The sequence below is a fragment of the Rhinolophus ferrumequinum genome, chromosome 25 (genome assembly GCF_004115265.2).
Source record: "Rhinolophus ferrumequinum isolate MPI-CBG mRhiFer1 chromosome 25, mRhiFer1_v1.p, whole genome shotgun sequence".
Classification (NCBI taxonomy): domain Eukaryota; kingdom Metazoa; phylum Chordata; class Mammalia; order Chiroptera; family Rhinolophidae; genus Rhinolophus; species Rhinolophus ferrumequinum.
Genome location: NC_046308.1, coordinates 32,821,410 through 32,841,730, shown reverse-complemented (window position 1 = coordinate 32,841,730; position 20,321 = coordinate 32,821,410). Strand labels below are relative to the sequence as shown.

The window sequence follows — 20,321 nt, the reverse complement described above, 5'->3', positions numbered from 1 at the left end:
GGTGAACCACAAAAACCAGGTTGAGTGTAAAAATCTTGGATCAAACATTCTTTTAGAACTTTGAAGACATTTCCCACTATTTTTTTTTTTCCAATCACAGTTGATTTTAAATATTATATTAGTTTCAGATGTACAACATAATGGTTAGATATTTATATACCTTACTAAGTAATACCCCTGATAAGTTTAGTACCCACGTGGCATCATACAAAATTATTACAACATTATTGATTATATTTCCTATGCTGTACTTTATATCCCCATGACTATTTTGTAACTGTCAGCCTGCACTTCTTAATCCCTTCACCTTTTCTACCCAGCTCCCCCAAACCCTTCCCATCTGGCAACTACCAGTTTCTTCTCTGTAACTATGATTTGTTTCTGGTTTGTTTGTTTATTCTCTTCTTTAGATTCCACATATAAGTGAAATCATATGGTGTTTGTCTTTCTCTGTTCGACTTATTTCACTTACAATGCTCTATAGATCCATCGATGTTGTTGTAAATAGTAAGATTTCATTCTTTTTTATGGCCAAGTAATATTCCATTGTATATATGTACTACTTCTTTATCCAATCGTCTATCGAAGAACACATAAGTTGCTTCCATATCACAGCTATTATATGTGAAATGTTCTTCTTTGACTCTTGTTATAGCCTTTGTTTCAAAGTCTATTTTGTCTGCTACAAGTATTGCTGTTCCAGCTTATATTCATTTCCATTTGCATGAAATATCTTTTTACCATCCCTTTACTTTCAGTCTGCGTGTGTATTTCCATCTGAATTGAGTCTCTTGTAGGCAGCATATGTAAAGGACTTGTTTTCTTATCCATTTAGTCACCCCATGTCTTTTGATTGGAGCATTTAATCCATTTATGTTTAAATTATCGATAGTTATGTACTTACTGCAATTTTATTATTCATATTATTTATCTTTTTTCTTCTTAAAAAAGTCCCTTTTATTTTATTTTATTTTATTTTATTATTTTTGTAATACTGGTGGTTTGGTGGTGATGAATTCCTTTAGTTTTGCCTTGTCTGGGAAGCTCTTTATACACATATCTCCTTCAATTCTAAATGACAACCTTGCTGGGTGGGATATTCTTGGTTATAGGTTCTTGCTTGTCATCACTTTGAATATTTTGTGCCAATTCCTTCTGGTCTGCAAAGTTTCCATTGAGAAATGATCTAACAGTCTATGAGAACTCCCTTGCATGACACCAGTTTCCAGTAACAACAGGAAACCCAGGTGTTTTCTCTTGCTACTTTAAAAATTATCTCTTTGTCTTTTGTGTATGTTATTTTAATTATGATGTGCCTTTGTGTGGCTCCTTTTGTGTCATCTTGTTTGAGACTCTTTGTGTTTCCTGGACTTGTATGTCTATTTCTTTCACCCATTTTGGGAAATTTTCAGTCATTATTTCTTCAAATAAGTTTTCAATGCCTTGTTCTCTCTCTTCTTCTGCTACCTCTGTGATAGGAATATAACAATGGTTGATATTGTCTCAGAGGTCCCTTAAGCTGTCCTAAATTTTTAAATTCTTTTTTTATTTTTGCTTTTCCTATTGGGTGTTTTCCACTACTTTGTCTTCCAAATTATTGATATGATGATGCTCTGCTTCATCTAGTCTGCTGTTGATCCATCTAACATATTTTTCATTTATTGTATTCTTCACTTGTGACTGAATTTTTTTTATTGTTTCTATCTCTGTGTAAGTTCTCACTGAGCTCATCTATTCTTCCCTTAAGTTAATTGAGCATCCTTATAACCAGTGCTTTGAACTCTGTATTTGGAAGATTGCTTGCTTCCATTTTATTTAGTTCTTTTTCTGGAGTTTCGTTTTCTTCTTTCATTTGGGACATATTTCTTAGTCTCTTCATTTTGACTATCTCCCTGTGTTTGTTTCTACATATTAAGTAGATCTGGCACATCTCTCAGCCTTGGCAAGGTAGCCTTATGTTGTAGGTGTCCTGTGGAGCCCAGTGGTGCAGTCTCCCTGGTCATTTGAGCTGGGTGCTCCAAGGGTATTCCCTGTGTGGGTTGTGTGTACCCTCCTGTTATAGTTGAGCCCTGCTTGCTAATGGCATGCCAGTGGGTGATATTAACCCTCATGCTGACTTGTTGTGAGGACTGGCCAGGATTACAGCAGACGAGCACTTGTGTGGGTGCTAATCCCATAGAATGGGATTCACTGTAGTTGGGTTTTGGTGCCTGCAGAGTCCACTCTTTGGGTGTGTCATTTGTGGAGCTAATTGGGTGGTGCTCTGGTGTGGTGTGAAGCCAGCCACTGGGTGTGTTGGCTCTTCGGCCTCTTGGGAGGGGCTCTGTGCAGGCCTAGGTCAGCTGCTGCCTGTGCCTGGCCCAAGGCCAGTTAGTAGAAGCTACAAAGTGATCTGTAGTTGGTAGCTGCTTGTGCTGGGCTTAGAGGTACTTGAGAGAAGGTAAGCTCTGAACTGAGGCTGGCTGCCACTAGTGCCAGGCTACGGGCTACATAGCAAGGAATACAGAACACATCGAGGATAGTTTCTGCTTGTTTGTGGCCTTTTGAACCTTTCAAAGATTTTAGGGAACTCTGAAGCATGGCTTAAGATGGCTGCTTGTGAATAACAGCTGCTAAAAGAGGTTCTGGCCATTTAAGAGGACTCCTGGGTTTCCAGCAGCCCTTCATCTCACCTTGGTGGAATCCTGACTGATTTTCACAACCAGATGTGGAGACTTCTCTTCCTGGCACTAGTTCTCTGGTCTTGGAAGTGTGGAGTGGACTGGGGCCCCTCACTTCTCAGGGGGACCTCTGAAGTCAAGATATCTGTCCCAGTTTTTAACTGCCATACATGGGTGTGGGACCAGCCCATTTTGCATCTCCACTACTCTTACCAGTCTCAAAGTGGCTTTTTATTTCTATCCTTAGTTATAGGAGTTCTGTTCAGCTCGTATTCATTTAGGTGGTTCTCAAGGGTGGTTATTCTATAATTTAGTTGTAATTTTGATGTGGTCATGGGAGGAGTCAAGCACAGCTTTTACTTACTCTGCTATCTTGACTGGAAGTCCCTTCCCACTGTCTTTTGCATTGAATACTGCTATGGAAAAAGTTTGGGGTCAGTCTGATTATTTGCCTCGTATAGGTGAATTTCTTTGCTGTCTGGATAACTAAACAATCACTTCTTTATTATTTATTAGCTTAAATGATCAGTATGCCTCAGTATTAACTACTCTATATCAACATTTCTTAGAACCCTCTGTGATCTTTTAGTTTTTAGAGTCAGTTCTTCCTTCATTTTAGTGAACATTTTCTTGTATTTTATCTTTGCGAATATCTTATGTTTCACTTGCTTAGTGGAAAATTCCACGAGCCCTATGAAAGTTATTATAGACCATCATTTTCTGCCTTTCATATGTATTAGTGCCTTCCTACTTCAATCTCTTTTTTTTTGTTGCTATTGTTTGTATGATTGGGATTAGCTGAACCTTTCTGCATTGCTAGGATTTTGCCTTTTAGAAGTGCTTATTCTATTACTTGATAATTTGTATGTATTTTCTGCAATTATATTGTTTACTTAGGTATGTAATCTTCATTTTAATGCCATTATGTTGGTATAAACTATTTTATTGAACTAACATTTTTCAGTTTTTTTTTTATAGTAGAAATTATGAGAAAATTATTCTTCTTCCCAGTTCTAGATAGGATTATTTGGCTTTTGTATGGCCTTTCTCTCTCTCTCTCTCTCTCTCTCTCTCTCTCTCTCTCTCTCTCTCTCTCTCTCTCACACACACACACACACTTTTATATGACACACACATTTTTGCATAGTTTTCAAAACATTTGTTTGCATTTTCCTCATGGTAATACTGCTATGTGTGGGCACTGAAGTATGGGTGATTTATTCCTACTGAACCTGAGACCAGTTTCTTTCACTCAGAGCTGCAGTTTGTGGGTTTGTCGTTTACAGCTCTATCTACATTTCTAAGGTTGGGGATAAGGTGGTCCTTACAATGGGCATAAGAATACCTGGAAATTTTCAACAATCACTGCACCAAGTTATGAGATGTGTCTTTTCACATCAGATAATATAATGGGTCTTCAGAACATCCCTCACTGCCATGTGCAGCCTTGGACCTCACCTCAGTCAAGCAGAGGCAGCCCCATTTTTCAGTTTCTCCCAATAGACATTGCTTTTAATCTTTCATCTCAAAGCAATGAGGGGTAATCCGATCAGATTCAATTTTCTCAATAGTTAAGATTATTCATAAAAAAAAAAAACTCTGGAATTTGTCAAGTCGATTTTCAGATTAAAAGGGAGAAGAGATCAGGACAGGATGAGAAGCTGAGTTTCTCTTCTCTGCTTGTTTTCTATCTCACCTCCACTGCTTAGCCATCAGAAGCCACCAAAATAATTTACTTTTCAAAATAATGTTTGCTACCTATATGTGAACAGAGTAGATGACATACAATTCTTCCTCTGGGAGATTGTCATCCAGTTGAATGTAACTTCATACATAATGACAAATAATCCACAGCACGTGAGAGGGGTTAGCCTGTGATCTTTATGATCTTAGTAGATCCTTTGCATTTGGTTGGACTAAAACACATGTAAATAAAGGGAACAGGGTATGGTTATCACAGTTGATTTTTTTAGTTCTATTGAAGCTTGACTATTTTTGATATTAAAATATAGACAGGCATTCATCAGAAATAATAAAATAATTAACTCTACAACCATGTAAACGAGGGATTGTTGCTTCATCTGTGTAATGATCCATAGGAAGCAATATATAATTCTTGGTATGGGGAATAGCATTTTTATGAATTTGGCAGGTCACACTTAGTTACCTCTCTCTAATTATATCACATTAAAGGCTGTTTTCTTTTAGAGACTCAAAATGATGTCACACTAAATATGTTGTTGATCCAGACCCTCTTCCAAAGTACATACAGAGCCACCTGGACTAGTTAGCTCCAGATCCTTAGACTCCTACCTGCTACTACTATTCAACCAAACCTTACTCTTATCTTAAGTATCTTTTAGAGCATTATTTGAAACAAAAATAAAATAGAATGATGGAAAGGTCCTCTATAGAGCTAACACTTCTCCCTGACAGTATGTATTGATTAGGTTAAATGAACTTTATGTTACATAAGAACCAGGTTTATTTCTGAAGGCACTGAGAAGTGAGACAAGTAATGGTGAAAGTAAATGAATCATGGGTGTAAGAAATAAAGCGCCGTCCCCCTCCAGTTGTAGTTTGGCTTTAGGTTTGGGAGAAAATTAAGTGTGTGTGCTAAATATATTAGTGTTAGACAATGACTAAGCAAGAAAGGCAAAAGGTGTTAATAAATTAAGTTAACTCTTGTGGCCTATGGTTCATTAAAAATATATGCCTAAAGAATATAATATTACAGCAATGTTAAAGCAAATTTACAAAATGGAAAAAAAAATATATTTCTTCTAACAAAACTAATTTCATCCTCACATATTACTTTCCAGTCCTGAGCTCTATAAATCTATGGTTTTACATCTGTTCTTATGGTGTTATAGTATATATTTTCATTGAATATTAAACATAAATATTCCCCATGGTATTTTTGTTTGTTTGTTTTTCTATTTGGTCTTTAGAGTGATCAGTGTAACAGGGTCCTCATATTTCATCATGTGAGCATCCTGTAATACCAAACTATCTTACTGTTATTGGATAATTAAGTTGTTTCCTGCCATACAGCAATGTGCTTCAAGCAGCTATGGTGGGACAAAGTCACAAGGGAAAACAGCTTCAGACAGAGCCTGCAGGGTCCCATAGGACTGAATAAGAACTATGCTGGCTCTCCTTCTCCCTGGCTGCACAGATGGCATGATTCTTAAGGACGCAGGTCAGGAGATGTGGATGTTTGGGATGGACAGCAGAGGCAGGAGTCTGCCCTTGATAAGAACTCCAACCAGGGAAGGTGTAAAACTGCACTTCAGCTCACAGTGTTAACTACATTTTTCACAAATCACCAGTGCACACTTTTCATTTTTGGATTGCTGGTTTCCCCTTAAGGACTAAGACAATCTCCCTTTGATATAACAGACTGTACTTCTATATTAATGTGTCAAGTTGCTCTGAAATTTACTGCCTCACTGGGCCCATTAGACTGCTGAGATGCAACTCCGTCTTCAGTGCGTCTCAGTCTATCAGAACTTGATCGTCTTTCTCAGAACAGCTCATCCTCATGTGCCACTGTACTGAGCAAAAGCTCTTAATGGGATGGGAGAAAATGAATTCTTCAGGCCCTGGGAATCTTTGGGGACAAGAGGATGCACTCTCCCTGAAACCCTTGCCGAGCAAGGCCTCTGGTCTCCCAGGGGCATTCAGTGGAGGGCTATGCCTGGTGTTTCCAGACACATCCAGTTATACTTCTGCTTGCGCATAAATTATTTATGACCAGCACAGCTGAGAATCATACCTAATAGGCTACTAATCTCACCATTCCCAATCCCTCTCTCTCTCTCTCTCTTTCTTCCTCTTTCCCCACCCTCTTTACACACACACACACACACACACACACACACACACACACACACACACACATTTTAACCTGCCGGTCACTTTGACAATCCCACCCAAGTCATAGAGGTATGTCAATTTGTCATTGATTGTTGTAAGGAAACACTCTTACTATGGAAACCAAAGTCCTTGTCACATTGTAGACAGTGCATAGAAGCTCTTAATCGGAAGGGGAGACAGATACATGTAGACTACCTAGAAACTTTGGTGGTACTCATGACACTGTGATTTGTACTTTATATTAACACATTTGCCTGCTTAATATAGGCCTCTATTAAATCCTTGCTGTCTACCCTAGACAAATGGCAGATTAGTCTAGGTGGATTTCAGGTTTCTTGTTATTCTTTAACGAGTAAGTAGATAATTCTGTCACTTACAGTTTTGCTTTTTTCTTTCTTTCCAGTGTGGTAAGATGGTGGGGCTTGTTATTTCAGGGAGGAGCAGGAATCCAGCCTGCAGAGTGATTCCCACTGGGTAAAACACAAGTGTGACTTCACTATCTTGTTTTTTCCCAGCCATGCATCAATTGTTGTCAGTTTTAAATATGTAATATTGCATATGATAATGCTCCGTAATGGGTGTTTGAGATAGAGTCAGAATATTGTACAACATGTGTCATTGGGTGTTGTTAGCAAGCTCAGATGAACACTGTTGTTTTCTTTATTCAAAAATCATTGGTTCTGCTTTGACACAAAGACGGGAAGAACTACTGGTACAATTTTATTTTTAACATTCTGAACCATTGTAAGCCTTGTGAACTGTTTAATATGTTACATTCAACAAGGATGGCTTATACATTACAGAGGCTTTGGAACTGTCATACCTCAAAATAAATACAAGTTGTGGACAAAAGCTTCTTTGTTGCAAAGCTCCACAAATGCAGACCAGTTACCATTAGGACTTGAAAATGAATCAGGAAGTTTTTTTTTTTCTTTGGGGGGGGGTTAATATTTTTCAATTTTTTGCTTAGTGATGGATGCGGAATATCAAATTCTGCCTCTCGTAGAATTTACTGCTATTATAATCCTCAGGCTCTTGTTACAATGAGGCTTTGTTTTTTGTTTTCTCTTGGAATATGATTTGCAAACTCAAAGAATTGGTTGAAGATTATACTTTTAACTCAGCAAACTCAAATTGGAAAATAAGATTCTCTAATTGTACTTGTAAACAAACATAGGAGAACTCATAGCACATGCTAAGTGTGCTGGCCATTCATATGTGGAAGGCAGTGTGATTAATTCATTGTGGAAAGCCCAGAAATTCAAACTCAAGAGGCATTCATGCATGCATAAGACAGATACAAGGTAAAGTCCACCTTTAGAAAACAGGGTAAAATACCAGTATTAAGTTATATATTCATCTCTTCAATATATCTTTTATATGTCCTTTTGTATACAGAGTAATCTGTTGGACTGTCAAGGGACATTACCCGTTTGGTCACCTGTTATATACTGGTATTAGTATAACCATAAACATGACTCACTCACTGAAAAATGTCCCTTCCTGAGTGTTAAGAGAAGAAACAAATGGTTAAACCTTAAAGTCAGAACTTTGGGGGGGAAATAAAGTTAAAAAGAAACAGAAGTCTATCATGGGTTTAATGTAGAACAGGTTTACTAAGCAGTCAATATAGCCACTTATGTAACTAATTGCAATCTGAAGTGCAAAAATGGTATTTACTAAACTCTCACCAAAGGACCAGTGGGCTTGTCCAGTTAGGAAGAAAGTCTCATTTCTGGTCCTGTTCCTTGATATCATCACCCATTTTTCGAATGGAATAAAATGACTCGTAATTTACTATTCTGGTTATTTCTGTTCCCTCTTGTTAGGATATTCGTTGCTGTGGCTGTGTTTTATATGCTAGGGCCATGGAAGTATTGCTGTTAAAGTTTACACACACACACACATTTTTATAAATATAAATAAATATATATTATATATGTATATATATACGTATATATATGTATATTTCAGTCTGCTATGTGTACATATGTCAGTGGTGCAAACATACGGGTATAGTTCAATTGCAGTTACACTGTTCTGTAAACTTTATTTGAAGTCTTGTTGTTTAATTTTTAGACATTTAAAAGTATACAAAATTAAAGATAACCATAAAACAAAAACTTCAATCCTCCCCATACTTAAGACTGGCGATGGTTGACATTTTGCTTAGTCTCTTCCTAATATAAACAACTAAAATTTTATAGGAAAAGATGATTTCAATAAACAGCCCATTTGGCCTCTTGCTTCATGCTCAATCCTATCCCCTCAACCCTTTTAGTATATTTTACAATACTTAAAAATGCATACACATCCATGAAAGATTATTGTGTATTTTCTATTTACTATTATTTTCCCAGCTTCCTCTCTCTGACTTTCTACTAATCCACAAAGTTTCAAAAATGTAATTCTTCTACATTTTTGAATTTACAAGTTTAAAGATAATGTATTTTATTCCTACTGTTTTAAAAGTTACCTTTAAGATTTCAGTATGCAACCATAGTTGAATTTATAGTTTTTACTTGCATTAAAGAAAATCAGCATATCATGAGTCTTTCCAAAGATGAGCCCCTCAGTCAACTTTCATAGCCATACATACACTCTCTTCAAAATATTACCTCCAATCGTATCTTCAGATATTTCCATGGCATTGTGATCTAGAGCAGGGAACCACAAACTTTTTCTGTAAAGGGCCAAATAGTAAATATTTCAGACTTAAGGGCCATATGATTTCACTGAAACTACTCAGCTCTGCTGTTATAGCATGAATATAACCATAGGCAATTACAAAGGAATAAGTGTGTCTCTCTTTTGGTAAAACTTTATTTATGGAAACAGAAGGCCAGATTTGGTCTGTGGACTATAATTTGCTGACCCCTTATCTAGAAGTTTAGATTCAGATATTTTTAATGTGAAAATTATGATTATGATTACAATCAGTATGTTACTGATTTAGTTTTCCACCTCTGCTTAAATCCCATTCCTTCTTTCTGGAGTCGTTTTTTTGTTTATTTGTTTGCTTTTTTTTTTTTTTTTCATTGAATATATTCTTTAGGATCAAGGTCTCTGGGTGAGAAATCTATCATTGCTTTTATGTTTTAAGATGATTTTATTTCATCCTCCCTCGTGGATGGTATTATAGCTGGATACATAATCGTAAATTGGCTGTCATTCTTTCTTTAACCTGGATTGCAGTAGTCCATTGTCTTAAGGTATCTATCATTGCTGCTAAGAAATCTGCTCATTGGCATTTCTTTGCAGGTAATCTCTGGCGGTTTTTAAGATTTTTCTATTTCTCTTTGTGCTATATTCTGAATATTTGTGTTCCCCTCAAATTCATATGTTGAAACCTAATTTCCAATGTGAAAGGATTAGGAAATGAGGCCTTTGGGAAGTAATTATTATAATACTCTTACAAAAGAGACCTCAGAGAGCTCCCCTGTGCCTTCTGCCATGTGAGGACACAACATTAAGGCTTAAACAACAGAAATGTATTCTCTCGAAGTTCTGGAGGCTGGAAGTCTGAAATATAGTTCCTGTGAAGGAAGATTCTAGGAAAGAATCTCTCTCTAAAGGTTCTAGAAAAGAATCTTCTGCTGCTCTCCCTAGCTTCTGATTGTTGCTGGCGATCCTTGGCATCCTTTGACTTACAGCTACATCATCCAATCTTCTTATCTGTCTTCACATGACATTCTTTCCTCTAAGCCTGTCTCTGTGTTCAAATTTCCCTTTTATTATAAAGCCAGCAAGTCATTGGATTATTACTCACTGTAATACATTATAAGTATATCTGAAAAGACTCTATTCCCAAATAAGGTCATGTACTGAGGTTCTGTGATAGACATGAATTTGGGGGGATACTATTCAACCCAGTACAGCTGTATAATATTCTATGTTATGGAGATGATTCATTTAACCAGTCCCTAAACGTTGTAAATATAAGCTGCTTCTAGTTTTTTTTTGTGGTTTTTTTTGTCCCCTCCTTCTTTTAATAACATGACAATAAACAACCTTGTATAAGAAACTTGTATATATGACTGATTTTGGGGGGGTAAATTTCTGGAAGTAAAATCATTCAATATTTTTACTTTTATATTCATCTCTATCTCTTGGCACTGTACACCTGTGCAACACATTTCAGTACTGAATAGAAAATCACCCCCTCTCTCCGACTAATCAAAAGGAGAGGAAGAGAGAAATGGAAAAGGAAGAAACTCAGAAAGGAAGGAGAAAAGAAAGTAACCCTCTTTTATTCTGTCCAGGGCTCCATTTCCATGTGTTACACCAGCTGCTGAGTTGCCTTCTTCCATGTTTTCTACTTATACTACCATTTTACCAGGCTTCTGCCTGTGGATCACACATATGTGACCAAAATAAAACAATATACACCATGATATACAACACCAGGACCACTGCAAGTACCTTAGTTACCAGTACTATCATCTTGCTTTTTAACTGTGTCCAGTCTATCTTCTGAACTATAGCAAGAATAATTTTTTAAACGACAACTCAGATCTTGTCCACTTCTGAATCCAACTTCAAAATAAACAAAAATTCTAACTCTCTCTCTCCCACCCTAGAATAGTTTTGCATTGCCCTAAAGGTAAAAATCCATTCTTTTAAACAAAATGTTCAATGTTTTTATGACCTGGCATCCTATCTAGTAATATAACAAGCTTCATGACACAAATCACAAACACATTTGAAAATGTATAGTTCCCTATAGTGGAAACCCATCTGGTTGTCTCTCTAGTTAACAAAGTCTTTCACTTTTATAACAAAATCATTCCCTATCCACATCATTCCCCAATTCTCCCACCCTGTGACAGGCTTACAATAGGAAAATCATATTTGTTCAATAGGACTCTATTCCTCTATTATGGTTTATTGGACCATAGATACCACCTGACCAGGGTAAAGCCAATTATTTCCTTTCTCAAAAAATTTGATATCAAAGCTAAAATCTATTTCACTATTTTCAATGATGGTGATGGCAACTTAGTGGTTGTTGGTAGGGTAATTTTTCACCATGTTAATTGGGCAGTAGTAAAAGCTTTTCATTGTCACTAGAGAGAAGAATGATGCATGCAATTAGGAGCAGAGACAAGAAACAGTGAAAAAAGGACTTCCTGAGTCTCAAGTGTACTCTTATCCCTGATCCCACTCCATCCCTAAGGCCCCTCTATTTCTGCCCTTAGGAGCTATGGAGATCAACTTATATCCTTATGTAAATATTCTTCTTTCTTTTTGCTTAGACTTGCTCCAGTCATCACTTACCACCAAAAACAAAGCACACAAACAACAACAAAATTCCTTAACTGATAAAATTGCCATATGCACCATGCTCGCTTTTTCCTCTGGATTCTGCATATGTTGATCTCTGTACCTGGATACAGTCCTCATCCAATAGCCTTCACTAGGAACCCAGTTTCACACCAGTAGTAACTATTTATTTTTGCATGTGATTTTTAGACATTTTTTTTGGGTCAGGAGATCTTTCCCTGACATTCCAATATTGGTTGGGTTTTCCTCCACTATGCTTCCATACCACCTGTTTCCAAACTTTATCAGTATACCTCACACCACAATAAACAGAAAATGATAATGCAGCATGATGTATCATCTAGCAGACATAGGATTTTATGGGTTGCCTTTCTCACCATTGTTTCACCCAACATTATCACAATGCATGGAACAAAATAATCCCTGAACAAAGGTAGTTGACATAAATTGAATAACTCATTTGTGACATTTTGCACATTTCTAAGGGACCATATCTTAGATCTCTGTAGTAATTTGGAATATTTTAACCTAGTGAGTTAGTCTGTTAACGAGTAACATTTTCTAGCTACCTGCCTCTCTTGATTCAGAGCAAAACACTTATAAAAAGAGCTATACTGAGGGAATTGAGGTTATATCAGATAAGTGTTCAGACACCTTCCCTATCTATGCTGTGCTCACAAAGGCAAACTAATTCAAATTGCAAACTTTACATTGACAGCTCTAGTTTTCTTAATTATACCTTAACAGTGGTGTTGTCTGAAATTTGAACCAAGTTTTTTATTAAAGGATTAAACAACAACAAAAAAGAGCTTTTAAGTTTATTGCTGCAAATTATTTATATGCAAATATATATATTCACATTTCTCCCCTACCAGGCTATATCATCTGCCATGCCCAGCACAATACTTTGTAAATATTGGGAGCTTATAGAAAATACATATAGAAAATAGAGTAGTTAAACATACCTTGGCAGTGTGATAAAGGTAATAAAATTGGAAGCCACCTGGGTTTTCTATATATCTAGAGAGTTACATGCAATAAGAGCTTCTTGTATAACTGGGAAATGTCTATCACAGCCATTGAAGTGGTTATGGAGTCCCCAGAGAGTTCTACTATCCACTAGTCAATGTCAAGCCTGATACATGATTGAGCCCACATGAGGATCTGAGCAGGGACACAGCCAAGGCAGGAATTTATGAGTAAGGATTGGGGATGTTGGTTTCTGTGAGTACCTATAAGGTTAGTGGAGTCATGTGAGAGCTAAGGTTTCAGAGAAGGTCGAGTTTGGGAATGAGAGTGAGCACATATGGTTCTGAAGTAAACATTCAAGAGCAATGACCAGCTAGAACTTAGTCCATGTGTGGAAATTGCTGTCAAGTCACCAGCACAACTTAAAGGCACAGAGCACGCAGATGAACCAGCGTTCAGTAGCTGAATGTAAGCATGTATGTTTTGGAAACACTGACTATGTGTAATAAAAGGGATCCATGAGTTGAAGTAGGATCTGATAAGTAAAAGAGAAGATATTCTACAGAATCTCTGTGATGTAGAAAAATTTAGCGGTAGACCCTAAGTGACCCTTTTCATTTCTGATTTTTAATGGTTCAAGATTTGACATATTGTGGAGTTATGTTATGATTATGTAATAACAAAAGATTTTTACAGTTCTCAGAACACTTTCAGTTGCTTCTTTTTTGTTGGAATCTCACCATAACATTGCATGGTGAGAGTTGTTATCATTATTCCCTTTCTACAGATGGGGAAAGAGAGGTTCTACAGTATTAAGTGGTGTATCCAGGGCTCTATTAATAAGAAGTGGAAGAGTCAGGAGTACAGTATCAGTCTTTTGTCTGTGAGTTTTATGTTATTTGTCTACAGCACCCCACCAAAATTTTCCATTCACCAGGACATTGAAACCCATTGAGCTTTCCTAGCACGAGTAACCCAGCACAAAGTACATAAAACACAGCCACAGACACCAGAATCACTCTCTCTCTCTCTTTTAACAATATGGAGTACATAGTGTATAAATGCATGCACACTGGGAAAAAGGAAAATTCCTTAGGAGGAGTGTAAATGAATTCCTTCACATCCTATCAGTAAGGAAGCCTATTTTCTAAGTGCCTGTCATACTCATTAGAGATCCTGTGGTGTACAATGACATTACTTCCTCAGTGTAATCAGTTTATACTGTGTTTCTGAAATGGCAGGCTCTACTAGTCAATCAATGAACAATATTTACTCAGCCTTTCTTGCTTAGAAACAATTGTGGAGTGATTCAGAACAAATAAGATTAGGTCTCTACATGCACAAAACAGACAATCTGAGAAGAATCCTCAAAACTTGTCCACTCTTACTAGGTGACACAAAAAGCAAACCTTGAATGCTTATCATTGAGGGCCCTGGTCTCCCCTGTGTGCTGCAGGAAGCCGTTTGGACATTCACAAGTGCCAAGGCAGTCAGGGCTGTGTCTTAGAGGAGATTCATTAGAGCACCAGAGCCAAGGAAGAGAGGAAGGGCATCTTGACTCTTGAAGACTTTACTGCTTAATGCCAAGGGGCCTTGACAGCCAGCATGGTTAAGTCAAGACAGCTCCAGATAGAGCTCAATCAGGAGACCTAGCTTTAACATCGTGGAACATCACCAACTTTCTGTGTGATTTTGGCCAAATTGCTTCACATCCCTTGGCCTCAGTTTTCTCATCCATACAAAGACTTAGTGGGTTGATTTTCCTTAACAATGTGATGTTGTAAATCTCCCTATTTTGATGATAGAGGTTGACCTCAGTGTGGTCATCTAAACTTGCCCATGTAGGGCATTACTATCTGCAAGTGGCAGCATATTTGGTTTCAATCAGCATTTTGGAGATAAATTCTGCAACATCTCCCCACTTCCACCAAAAATAGTTTCGACCTATTCAGAAACTGCAAATCAGCAAAGTTGTTTTTTTTTAAATTTATTTATTTAAAGATTTTTATTCAAATATAGGTAACATACTATATATTAGTTTCAGGTGTACACCATATTTATTCAACATTTATATACCTAAAGAAGTGACCACCATGATAAATCCAGCAACCATCTGACACTGTACCATGCTATCACAATATTATTAACCATATTCCCTATGCTGCACATTACATCCTCATGACTTATTTGTTTTATACCTAGAAATTTTGACATTTTATTTTCCTTCACCTTCTCCTCCGTTTTAAATTTTACAATTACAGTTGACATTCAGTACTATTTTATATTAATTTCAGGTGTACAGTTTAGTGATTAAACATTTATATAGTTTAAGAAGTGATCGTCCTGACTAGTCTAGTACCCACCTGGCACTATACGTAATTATTACCATATAATTAACTACAATCCCTGTTGTTTATTTTACAGTCCCTTAACTATTTTGTAACTACCAGTTTGTACTTCTTAATCCCTTCACCTTTTTTACCCTGCCCCTCAACCCCCTCCCATCTATCACCCTAACAAATCTAGTACCCATCTGACACCATACGTAACTATTACAATATTATTGATTATATACCTTATGCTATACCCTACATCCCCACCATTACTGTGTAACAATCAATTTGTACTTCTTAATCTCTTCCTCTTTTTCACAAACTCCCAAACCCCCTCCCATCTGGCAACCATCAATATGTTCTCTGTATCTATGAATTTGTTTCTGTTTTGTTAGTTTATTTTGTTCTTTAGATTCCACAGATAAGTGGAATCACTTTGCATCTGTCTTTCTCTGTCTGACACACCACTCAGCACAATACCCTCCAGGTCCATCCATGCCACCACGAATGTCAAGAACCCATTCCCTTTCATGGCCAAGCAATATTCCATTGTATATATGTACCACTTTGTCTTTATCCATTCATTCATTGACAGACACCCAGGCTGCCTTCATATCTTGACCATTGTAAACAATGCTGCAATGAACATATAGATGCACATTTCCCCTCGAAGGAACATTTGGGTTTCCTCATATAAATACCCAAGAAGTGGGATTAGTGGGTCCTTCTTCGTCTCTGATTATAGCCTTTGTTTTACAGTCTATTTTGTCTGGTATAAGTATTGCTACTCCAGATTTTCTTGTTGTTGTTTTTCTCATTTCCATTTTCATGAAATATCTTTTTCTATCCCTTTGCTTTCCATCTATGTGTGTCTTTCAATCTGAAGTGAGTCTCTTGTAGGCAGCATATGTAAGGGGCTTATTTTCTTATCTATTCAGCCCTCCTATGTCTTCTCAGTGGAGCATTTAATCCATTCACATTGAAAGTAATTATTGATAGATATGTAGCTATCACCATTTTATTTTCATAATTTTGATATTTTTTCCCTCAATCTTAAAGAAGTCTCTCTAACATTCCTTATAATACTGGCATGGTGGTGATGAACTCCTTTAGCTTTTTCTTACCTGGAAACCTCTTTATCTGTCCTTTGATTCTAAATAATAGTTTTGCTAAGTAGAGTAATTTTGGTTGTAGGTCCTTGCTTTCCATCATGTTGAATATTTTGTGCGAATCTCTTTTGATCTGCAAAGTTTCTTTTGGGAAATCAGCTGGCAATTTTAATGGGAGCTCCCTTATGAGTTACTAGTTACTTTCTCTTGCTGTTTTTAGGGTTCTCTCTTTGTCTTTAACAATTGCCATTCTAATTATAATGTATCTTAGTGTAGGCCTGTTTTGGGTTCATCTTGGTTGGGACTGCTTTTTCTTCCTGTACTTTTATGTATATTTCCTTCTCCAAGTTAGGAAATTTTTCATTTATTATTTCTTCAAATAGGTTCTCAATCCTTTGCTTTCTCCCTTCTCCTTCTGGTACCCCTTTAATGTGAATGTTGTGATGCTTGATGTCGTCCCAGAGGGCTCTTAAATTAGCCACTTTTTTTTGGGGGGGGGGGTTGTTCTTTTTTTCTTTGTGCTCTCCTGATTGGGTGTTTTCTGCTACCTTGTCTTCCATATCGCTTGTTTGAACTTCTGCTTCCTCTAGTCTGCCAGTGATTCCTTCTAGTGTATTCTCCATTTCACTTATTGTACTCTTCACTTCTGACTGGTTCTTTTTTATGATTTCTGTGTCCTTTTTTATGCTTGCTATCTCTCTGTTGAAGTTCTTACTAAGTTCCTTGAACATCCTTATTACCATTGTTTTGAACTCTGTAACTTGGTATATTGCTTGCCTCCATATTGCTTAGTTCTGTTTCTGGAGTTTTCTCCTATTCTTTCATTTGTGGCACACTGCTTTGTTTCCTTATTTTGGCTGCCTCCCTGTGTGTATTTCTATGTATTAGGTAGATCTGCTATGTCTCGTGGTCTTGGCCGGGTGGCCTTGTATATGAGGTGCCCTGTAAGGCCCTGGAACAGTCTCTCTGGGCACCTGCTCTAAGTGCTCCAGTAGTGTCCCTTGTGTGAGTTGTGTGTGCCCTCCTATCAAAGTTGAGTCTTGATTGCTATTGGCATCTCAGTGGGTAGGATTGACCCTCAGGCTTATTGGCTTTGGTGTTTGGCCGTATCCATAGCTTACAGACTGCTGTGCAGGGGGCTTACCCCACTGAGTGGGATTTCCCTCAACAGGCTCTCATGCCTGTTGAGACCACCCTTTGCATGTGCCACTTGTGGGACTAATTGGGTGGTGCTCTGCTGTGGTCTGATGCCAAACTCCAAGTATGTTCATTCTGGGACCTCATGGGAGGGGCTCTGGTGCAAGCCCAGGTCACCCACTGCCTGTGACCAGACGGGGACTACCTAGTAGGAGTTACAAACTGATCAATGGTTGTTTGCTGCCTGTGCTAACCCTGGAGGCATGTAAGAGATGCCACCCTGTGAACTGAGGATGGCTGCCACCAGTACCAGGCCTGGGGTAGCTCTACAAAAAGCCAGGACACCTAGAGGCTTGCTGCCACCTGCCAGCTCCCTTAATGTTCAGACCCTGATAAAACCTCATTTGCTCTGCGAGTTGAGTGAGGCAGGGTCTCAGGGAGTCACTAGAGTGGGAAGAGCTGTGGTCACCAGGTTAATGTAGATTCAGATTTTGTGCCAGTGTTGAGCCTGGAGCTACTCATTAAAAGTCTCAGATCATACTTAGGCCAGTTACCACTGCCTGGGTCCCTCAGACTCCAGTAGATTTTCCAGAAAGAGTGCAATTTGGTTGGGGCTAGCTGCTTGCTGAGAAAGTGCCTCTGGTGTTGACAGCATTGGGGCAAGGTCTCAGTGACTCAGCAGGGTGGAGCAATGGAGCTCCAGACCAATCCGATTCAGATTTGACTCTGTGGGGATGGGCTCAACACAGAAAAGATAGTGCCTGCCTGCTGGCTGCATGGGAAGAGGACAACGCATAGAAAAATCCCAACAGTCCTCCAGCCCTTGCCTCAAAGCCCCACACCTGTCTCCCCCTCCCCACCTCACCATGCCTCAAAAGCACCCTGAGTCACTGTCCCTCTGTTGGAGCCCAAGGTGAGTGCCTGTGAATGAGTGTGTCTGTGCATGGGCCCTGTAAGAGGACAGCTGTGTTTCCTGCCCAGATGATTGGAATCACCACTGTTTTTCATAGCCAAATGTTATAGAGGCTCCTCTTCCTGGCACCAGTACTCTGGGTTGGGGAAGTCGGTGTGTGGTTGGGGTCTCTCATTCCTCCAGGGGGAGCCTTCACAGCCGAGATATCCTTTCCAGTTATCAACTCCACATGGAGCTTTGGGGCCCATTTCTCACCTCTACCTCTCCTACCACTCTTGACATGGCTTCTTTTTTACATCTTTATAAAACTACTGTTCAGCCAGACTTCAGATGGTTCTCCAGGTTGATTGTTCTATAATTTAGTTGTAATTTTAATGTGTTCATAGGAAGAAGCAGGCACAGTGTTTATCTAGTCTGCCATTTTGGATTTCTCTATATATGTCCTCCAAATCACTGAAGTTTTATCATAATACAAAAGCTGACAATAGTACTTCAGTGCTTTATTCTCTTATCCATTCAGCCCTCTTATGTCTTTTCAGTGGAGCTTTTAATCAATTCACATTGAAAGTAATTGTTGATACATATGTAGCTATCTTGTAAAAATGGCTTCCAGAGATTCCTTTCATAGGAATTAGTGGGCATTAAAAATAAAACTCCTTAATCAAGTGAGTCTAATTATGGAAGAACTTTAGAGAAGGTAAATTTTTTTAAACAACAATTTATTTAGCTGAAATTTATATAATATTTATATAAATTTATAAAACTAACCATATTAAAAGAAAACAATTCAGTGGCAGTTAGTGCATTCACAATGTTGAGCAACTACCATCTCTGTTTCATTCCAAAACATTTCCCTCATTCTAGTGTAAAACTCCTTACCCATTAAACAGTTTCTCACAAGGAGAAGCTCAATTTTGAAAAAGCCAAAACCTAACCAGAGGAAGTGGGAGATGGGTATGGCACTTCCTTAACACACCCACATCCCACACACTCCCTTCATTCTCACTTACAGCTGCAGGTTTAACACAGATTCCTTAAACTCTAAGCATCACCATATGATGTGCCACAGCATAACAGCATGCTGACAAGCAAACACTTTGAGATCAAACTCCCCAACTTCAAATCCTAAATTTTCTATTGACTGTCTACATAAGCCCCAACTCTATGATGGGGATAATAACAATGTATCTCAGAAGGGTATTGCACCTCAGAGTAATAATGTAGTTATTTATTTTAGTGAATCCAAAAAGAAAACAGAAAACAACAACAACAACAATAGTCATACCCAAAAAAGGAGGGCTGATTGCCACTGAGAAGGAAAGACAGGCACTTCCTGTATACCAGTGAAATGCAGCAAAGTGAATATAGCATAGAATATTATTCACAGGGTGAACTCACAGGGTGAGTTCAGTGTATGTATGAAAGCATTTCCAGGGTCTGAGGCCATGATTGACGGCATTTGTGCTTTGCCAGTTTCCAGTTTTAGTGTTAACCAATTTGTTTAAATTTGCCCAGCCTGAGTCAAATTATTAACCCTATGATGAAATTAGAACCCCAACCAAGAGGTCTCTAGACAACATCACTGCTACTTGGATAACTTCTTGCCAGGACTTCTCCAGATCAAATTTTCAGACTTGTAGATCATGGTTTTTCTTTCCTCACATCTCCTCATTATTTCTCCCTTAGTATGTCCCCAAGCACACTGGGTTATTAAACAGACAAGACAATCTTGGAAGTGAAGTAATCTATGTGTATAAATCAAATACAGTATGAACATGATTTGGCCTACAGATTCCCTCTAAGTAACAAAAATACCAAGCATCACCCTCTTGTAGCCACCCCAACTCCAACAAAATCACTCCCCTAATTTCTACCTCAGATTTTTTTTTCCACACTAGCCTTCCTTTTTTTCCCAAAGGATGCTTCACAGAAGATCTATGTTCCCCTATTTTCTTAATCCATCATTTCTCTAGAAGCTCTGATTACAGACCCTGCCTTGAAAACATCAATTTCTGGTGCTTCAGTTCTTTAAATTTGA

At 38.0% G+C, this 20,321-nt stretch overlaps 1 protein-coding gene across 9 annotated transcripts in view; it reads left to right on the top strand.

Moving 5' to 3' along the window:
* OPCML (opioid binding protein/cell adhesion molecule like) overlaps positions 1-20,321 on the top strand; it is a 1,259,174-nt gene that overhangs the window by 1,077,276 nt on the left and 161,577 nt on the right. The window lies entirely within an intron of this gene.